Below are 8043 nucleotides of genomic sequence, written 5' to 3'. Positions count from 1 at the left end.
TTGAACCGAATCCAGAAGACAAGGGAACTGCTAGATTTGTATCCAGAGGTGTTTATTTTTTATGAGAATTAGGAGGACTTTGTAACCCTGACTGTTTTAACATGCACCAGTCACTATTTTATACATGGGTATTCTTCTGCCGGCTGGATTCAAACTCCCACTCTCACCAACACGAGTCCAACGCCCTATTAACCAGGCCAAATTTATTAGGTTATTTTATTACAGTCATTGCACAACCGACCCAATTTCGAGTTAACGACTACTAATATTCGACTCCGTAGCCTTGTAATTTTGAACCGAATCCAGAAGACAAGGGAACTGCTAGATTTGTATCCAGAGGTATTTATTTGTTATGAGAATTAGGAGGACTTTGTAACCCTGACTGTTTTAACATGCACCAGTCACTATTTTATACATGGGTATTCTTCTGCCGGCTGGATTCAAACTCCCACTCTCACCAACACGAGTCCAACGCCCTATTAACCAGGCCAAATTTATTAGGTTATTTTATAACAGTCATTGCACAACCGACCCAATTTCGAGTTAACGACTACTAATATTCGACTCCGTAGCCTTGTAATTTTGAACCGAATCCAGAAGACAAGGGAACTGCTAGATTTGTATCCAGAGGTGTTTATTTGTTATGAGAACCTGGATGACTTTGTGACCCTGACTGTTTTAACATGCACTAGTCATTATTTTATACATGGGTATTCTTCTACCGGCTGGATTCAAACTCCCACTCTCACCAACAGGAGTTCATCGCCCTATTAACCAGGCCAAATTTATTAGTTTATTTTATAACAGTCATTGCACAACCGACCCAATTTCGAGTTAACGACTACTAATATTCGACTCCGTAGCCTTGTAATTTTGAACCGAATCCAGAAGACAAGGGAACTGTAAGATTTGTATCCAGAGGTGTTTATTTGTTATGAGAACCTGGAGGACTTTGTGACCCTGACAGTTTTAACATGCACCAGTCATTATTTTATACATGGGTATTCTTCTGCCGACTGGATTCAAACTCCCACTCTCACCAACAAGAGTCCAACGCCCTATTAACCAGGCCAAATTTATTAGTTTATTTTATAACAGTCATTGCACAACCGACCCAATTTCGAGTTAACGACTACTAATATTCGACTCTGTAGCCTTGTAATTTTGAACCGAATCCAGAACAGAAGGGAACTGCAAGATTTGTATCCAGAGGTGTTTATTTGTTATGAGAACCTGGAGGACTTTGTGACCCTGACAGTTTTAACATGCACCAGTCATTATTTTATGCATGGGTATTCTTCTGCCGGCTGGATTCAAACTCCCACTCTCACCAACACGAGTTCAACGCCCTATTAACCAGGCCAAATTTATTAGTTTATTTTATAACAGTCATTGCACAACCGACCCAATTTCGAGTTAACGACTTCTAATATTCAACTCCGTAGCCTTGTAATTTTGAACCGAATCCAGAAGACAAGGGAACTGCTAGATTTGTATCCAGGGGTGTTTATTTGTTATGAGAACCTGGAGGACTTTGTGACCCTGACAGTTTTAACATGCACCAGTCATTATTTTATACATGGGTATTCTTCTGCCGACTGGATTCAAACTCCCACTCTCACCAACAAGAGTCCAACGCCCTATTAACCAGGCCAAATTTATTAGTTTATTTTATAACAGTCATTGCACAACCGTCCCAATTTCGAGTTAACGACTACTAATATTCGACTCTGTAGCCTTGTAATTTTGAACCGAATCCAGAAGAGAAGGGAACTGCAAGATTTGTATCCAGAGGTGTTTATTTGTTATGAGAACCTGGAGGACTTTGTGACCCTGACAGTTTTAACATGCACGAGTCATTATTTTATACATGGGTATTCTTCTGCCGGCTGGATTCAAACTCCCACTCTCACCAACACGAGTTCAACGCCCTATTAACCAGGCCAAGTTTATTAGTTTATTTTATAACAGTCATTGCACAACCGACCCAATTTCGAGTTAACGACTACTAATATTCAACTCCGTAGCCTTGTAATTTTGAACCGAATCCAGAAGACAAGGGAACTGCTAGATTTGTATCCAGGGGTGTTTATTTGTTATGAGAACCTGGAGGACTTTGTGACCCTGACAGTTATAACATGCACCAGTCACCATTTTATACATGGGTATTCTTCTGCCGGCTGGATTCAAACTCCCACTCTCACCAACACGAGTCCAACGCCCTATTAACCAGGCCAAATTTATTAGTTTATTTTATAACAGTCATTGCACAACCGACCCAATTTCGAGTTAACGACTACTAATATTCGACTCCGTAGCCTTGTAATTTTGAACCGAATCCAGAAGACAAGGGAACAGCTAGATTTGTATTCAGAGGTGTTTATTTGTTATGGGAACCTGGAGGACTTTGTGACCCTGACAGTTTTAACATGCACCAGTCATTATTTTATACATGGGTATTCTTCTGCCGGCTGGATTCAAACTCCCACTCTCACCAACACGAGTTCAACGCCCTATTTACCAGGCCAAATTTATTAGTTTATTTTATAACAGTCATTGCACAACCGACCCAATTTCGAGTTAAGGCTACAGTGGACGTTCAAAAAAATTTTTTTTAGTTTTTATGCTACACTAAAACTTTTTTTATAACTTATGTATTCTATCAAGATATGCCCTTGCAAAAATTTTTGTAAAAAATATTTGGACCATTTTTGAGAAATTTAAAATTTTTTAAAAAAAATTCATCAATTTTAAAATGCTCCGAGCGGCTTAAATTAAAATTTTTATTTATTTTTTTTTAATATTCTTTTTTTAGAGATAAATGTTAAAAGCTTTATGCATTATATAGGAATTTTCCTAAATTTATTTTAAATTTATGACCAAAAAACAAATTTTATGTAGATTTTTGTTTCAAAATAAAGGTCGTTAGGTACATGAAACCCGATAACTCTTTTATTACTTGTTATAAAACAGAAACAAATGCATAAACTTAATCTAATATACATATAAATAACTAGAAAAAAAATTCATCTCAATAGGATGAAAACAAAGTCGACTGGAACATTTTGAATACGTGAAACATAACAAAATTTCAATTTTGAGAAAAACAGCTTTTTGTGTAAGAAAAGGGGCGTGGCTTCATAATGTGAAAACGAAACTACCCTATAACTTCTCAAAAAAATGACGAAATTTAAAAAAAAAAAAAAAATTCAGTTGAAAAAGCAATGAAACAAGTGTCTAAATATGTCCAAAAAAAACGAAATTTTTATCAATTTTTGGCAATATAAAGGTCCACTGTAGCCTTAACGACAATTAATATTCAACTCCGTAGCCTTGTAATTTTGAACCGAATCCAGAAGACAAGGAAACTACTAGATTTGTATCCAAAGGTATTTATTTGTTATGAGAACCTGGAGGACTTTGTGACCCTGACAGTTTTAACATGTACCAGTCACCATTTTATACATGGGTATTCTTCTGCCGGCTGGATTCAAACTCCCACTCTCACCAACACGAGTTCAACGTCCTATTAGCCAGGCCAAATTTATTAGTTTATTTTATAACAGTCATTGCACAACCGACCCAATTTCGAGTTTACGACTACTAATATTCAACTCCGTAGTCTTGTAATTTTGAACCGAATCCAGAAGACAACTGAACTGCTAGATTTGTATCCAGAGGTATTTATTTGTTATGAGAACTTGGAGGACTCTGTGACCCCGACAGATTTAACATGCACCAGTCACCATTTTATACATGGGTTATCTTCTGCCGGCTGGATTCAAACTCCCATTTTCACGAACACGAGTCCAACGCCCTATCAACCAGGCGATCCCGGCCAAATTTATTAGTTTATTTTATATTGCACAGCCGACCCAACTTCGAGTTTACGACTACTTATATTCAACTCCTTGGCCTTGTCATTTTGAACCCTATCCAGCAGTCCCTGGAGCAGGTGAGGGTCGTTATATTAATACTGTTTGTTAAAATAAAAAGAACATTTCGTAAGCTGATATTATTTAATTGATGTTTATATTGAAAATATTTCTTCATTATTTTTGCTTTCCTTTCAATTATTTTAAGTACATTTGTTAAATTTTAGTGCAAGAAATTTTTTTAAAATTATTTATGTAAATTTTTGGCTTATAAGGGTTTATTAAAAGGTCTATTAAATATCAGAGAGAATAAATGTCATGCGTGTTTGAAGTATCAGCTCTGCTCTTGATGGTGTATAGTGGCTAGGATGTGAAAGAGCGACTGTCCCGGGCATCCAGCCAAAACGAGCATTCAACATATCAATGGAACAAACTAAAGCTTTATATCAATTAGTTTTAGATAATTACAATTGTAGAATAATTATCTTATTATAGAATGAAATGTTTTAAAAGACAAATATCTGTTAATGTTTAACATTTAATAAAAGATAAAACAGAACCAATATTGAAATCTAAAGAGTTTATTATTTTTAATTACTGATAAAGTTTGTGACAGAAAAAAAAATTAAAGCCTGATAGATTTCAGAATTTTAGAAACACCTTCTAGTTATACTATTACAATCAAATAGATTTCGATGTCTTTCATCCCGGTCTCATCAGTGATTCAGCATATTTCGATATCATTTTTGTTTTGTTCTTACTTAATATTAATTTGTTTGCGACAGTTAATTTGTATACCTCTTTTACTACATTTTCGAGGAATTTAAAAATATGATATTGAGGATTTTAACTGAAACGAAATCTGCTTTTTTTGTATGCCTCTTTTATTACGTGATCATCACACCCACACGCAACTGTCTACTCTAAATAATGCTATATAGAATGAGATAGCAAAACAAACGTGTGTAGTTATTTAAATTCTTATTCAAAAGTATTAGTTAAATTTTCTTCTTTTTTTTTTTGAACTGACAATTTCTGTACTTTTTTAGATATTTTAAAGTGCTATTTAAAACTGCTGCATATCACATGAAAGCATTAAATACATCATTTGTACAATTTTAAAGTAAAATAAAAGGGAATTCTGATCCTTAAAAACAGATATTAAATAGTCTGATGATCGAATGATGGGGCAAAAAAAAAACTTTTTTACCTTTTAAACAAAAAAATATTTTATTTACAAATAATTTGTTAATACTCAAATTGCTTGAAAGATGATATGTTCCCTACTAATGACAACGAAGTTTTTTGTTTTATTCACTCATTTATTTATATTTATTATGTCCGACAATGTAAAAAAGAAAAAAAGTGCATTTTGGGCTTCTGAGGGCCCCAGCTCCGAATAAAACTTTAAAAAAGGGGGGAAGTAGGATCTGGGGGCCCTTGTCATCTCGGGGCCCCAAGCTACAGCTTGTTTAGCTTATACGTAAATCCGGCCTTGGATACAGTGAAGAGTAATCACATCTAAAAGTGACCTCTTTTTTAGAAGCAAGATACTGCTCAGAATACTTACGCATAACCCTTCTTCTTCACCCAGATTGTCACAGTGACGTCATAAAGAGTCATAAATATCACAGCAGTCACAGGTATGACCGTTCTGAAATGTTTCTCAGAGGCCATAAGGTGACTGATGATACTCTGTCTCGTAAAATCGCATAAAAGTCTCCATGATTGTGACTTTTGTTACTTCCCAGTTAGCAAAATAAGGTTCATTTTAACTCAGGAAACCTTTTAACATAAACCTCAAAAGGTTTGTTATGTGGTTTACATGTAAACTTTCTAACCTTAAAACGAGATCTGACAATCTGCTCCATTCTACAAACATTACCCTAACCCAAAACCTTGGAAAACATCCTTCGATATAAAAACCTCTAATCGAGGTTTTAGGATGAAATTAACCTTAAATCAATGTGTGTACTTAGGGTTTTCAAGCGTAAAAACATCCTTTATCAAAGCTAGTCTCAAGGTAAAAATAATCTTAAATCTAGGTAGGGTAAACTAACCAGTGAAGGAATACTTAAGCTTCGCTTGCCTTTTAAAAAACCATATTAATTTCAAAACTCGTAATTTTAGTTAAATGACAGTGTCACATATTTGTTACTCATTGCAAATTATGTAAAAAACATTTGTAGTAAGAAGACCAAGTAAAGGAACAGCTCCTACCAATGAATGAACACCCAGTAAAGGAACACTTAATTTTGGTTATTTTTTAATGCTCTTTATGAATTTATAAGCCATACAAATATTTAGAAACAAGCCTATACTTAAAATTATAACATATAAATACTTGGAAAATGTTAACTTTTTTTTGTAATCATGAATTGAAAATTAAAGTGTCAACATATTAACACATACTGTTCATTCACTGGGAAATCTATGCCCAGTAAAGGAACATGCCTGTTCGCTCTCTGGTTAGAAGTTATTTTTCGTATTTTTAATATACTTTTGATACGGAACATCACTAAAGGTACAAGAAAATTAAAGTTTATCTTTTATTTTCATTAACTTAGAAAAAAAAACCCAGTAAAGGAACACCTGTTCCCTCACTGGTGTTTCATCCGTTTGGTGATCCAGTGAATAAACACTCGCTTATCTCAGTACTTTATCATGCTATGATGCTTTAAAAAAATAAAATGTAGCTTCAATAATATATTTATATTTTGAATTCTCTTTTTCAAAGTGAGAAAAATAAGACTATTACATGCAATTAATTCCACTTCAAATATATAAATACAAACTCTCACCTTATAATTTTTACAACGAAACAAGGTGTTACAGAGATAATAACAAATTCAAAATTTTTTCCAGAGAAGTCTATTTGACCAGGTAATCCAAAACATTGCTAGATGACTTCCTATTGTTTGGCAGTAAGCTATTGTTACCAATCAATCTAAAGAAAAACTTTCAAATTCTTATTTTTAATCAATATATATGAAATGTTCCTTCACTGGTTGGTTTACCCTATAGTCTTTTTGAACTTATTTGTCGAGAGGTTTTGCATTGAGTATTTTTTTAATGTTAACTGTAACGCTAATTTTAGATACACTGATCTGCAGAGAATTTTTTAACATGCTCTGTGTTGCGTCAATGATTTGTAAACTCTCTAGATCAGCTAGCACTACTGTCGTTTGCGCTACATCGTAGCGAACAAGTCATAAACTAATTCTGTATGCTTGTAGTTACTTTTGAAATTTGCATTAAATTTTTAAACTGAATTGTTTTGAACAATTTTTTTTCAAAATTTCATGTAGCTAAATAATTGTCTTCCAGTTTTTTACACATAATTTTCGTACGAGAAATGTAGAAAAAAATTTAAGCATTTTTTAAACATTATTAATTATGAGTAAAATATAACAATAGATTTGCCAAGTGAATTACACTCAATATCAACTACAGTATCGTTGTCAGTTATTATCCCGGTATTTTATAATCGTCGTTGAACAGCCGTTTATGGGTTTAAGACTACCAATGTTCAACTCCGTAGCCTTATAATTTTGAACCCAATCCTGAAAACGAGGGAGCTCCTGGATCAAGTATTGGGAAAAATTTTGCCTTCGTGGAGGACTTTTTGTTGGAACTAACCCACATTTGCATTACATGGAGAGGAAAATCACAAAACCCTTCCACAGTTAGCCTGACGGCAAGGGGACTCTCACCCGTGATCTGTTTACCACTGAGGATATTCCACGTCTGCACTGTGGTTGGTGTGAGCCGAATGTGGATTCGTATCAACAAGTAATTTCTGAGATTCGAACGCGGTTCAGCTCATTGGAAGGCGAATGCTCTATCCCCTGAGCCATCGCGGCTCAATAATTCAAGAGTTATCGTTGCAAGATGAATATCTTTGACAATAATCCACACGATATTACCGTATTCGATCATTATTGTTGCCGATAAATTCGTAATATTGTCGTTGTTCTTAGCTATTTAATTATTTAAACATTCTATATCTGTTAATGTTAGTATGTAAAAATCATCTTTGCTCCACCTAGCTCAAATAATTTCTCATTCTATGGCATAAGATTTGAATAATGTTTTATGTTTTTTCTTTTTAATTTTTGTTGTTATTTAGTTTGGGGTATGAATTTTGAGATTAGATTAATATAGACAA

Source organism: Parasteatoda tepidariorum, chromosome 1, assembly GCF_982258835.1.
Source record: "Parasteatoda tepidariorum strain Cologne lab strain chromosome 1, Ptep-v5.0, whole genome shotgun sequence".
Taxonomy (NCBI): Eukaryota; Metazoa; Arthropoda; class Arachnida; order Araneae; family Theridiidae; genus Parasteatoda; species Parasteatoda tepidariorum.
The sequence above is the reverse complement of the archived record's forward strand: the minus strand, read 5'-3'. Positions refer to the sequence as shown.